Source organism: Penaeus monodon, chromosome 20 (assembly GCF_015228065.2).
Source record: "Penaeus monodon isolate SGIC_2016 chromosome 20, NSTDA_Pmon_1, whole genome shotgun sequence".
Classification (NCBI taxonomy): Eukaryota; Metazoa; Arthropoda; class Malacostraca; order Decapoda; family Penaeidae; genus Penaeus; species Penaeus monodon.
In genome coordinates this window covers 30657346-30657921 of record NC_051405.1, presented here as the reverse complement: position 1 = coordinate 30657921, position 576 = coordinate 30657346, and the positions used below count along the sequence as shown (strand labels likewise).

General features: G+C 39.4%; 1 protein-coding gene across 1 annotated transcript in view; it reads right to left on the bottom strand.

Annotated features, from left to right (window-relative positions):
* LOC119585967 (kinesin-like protein unc-104) overlaps positions 1-576 on the bottom strand; it is a gene marked incomplete in the record, with an annotated part of 145723 nt that overhangs the window by 33185 nt on the left and 111962 nt on the right.

The following is a 576-nucleotide window of genomic DNA, read 5'->3' as shown; positions in this document are numbered from 1 at the left end:
TGTTACTGCATGATGCATGTGTAATTGTGTAGCATTAAACAGTCATCTGCCACTTGTCAGCAGACAGAACAGAGGCAACCAAGCCGTGCACTGTGCTGATTTACTCTCTGCTGAGCACCTGATTTCTATCTTCACAATCGTATATGAATCAGGGTATCATACTGTAAACTGCCAGCAGAAAAATGCTCACTGGTGCACCTTAAGCCACAATATCAGATTCCTGTGACAAGAGTACAAATCTACATAAAAGCTGGCAAAGACCACAAAGTGCACCACCCAGTCAATTCTCTTTCTAATAATTTCTTAATTTCAGATTTTTTGGGTCTGATATCTCATATTAAAATTAAGTCAATGTCATTTCTTTTAAGGATATATTTTTGTATACCCTGAGAGATCACTGCAATAATAATTTTTGTCAGCACAGTTTAGTTTTTTCTTCTCTCTCAAACTGAATCAAATATTTTCATTGCAAGTCCATGGTAGAGGATCGCATGTCATCTGACCCTGGCCGAATTATAGTGCACCTTGGGCAAAACAGTCACGAGCAAATGCAAGGACGCCCGAGAAAGAAAGGGG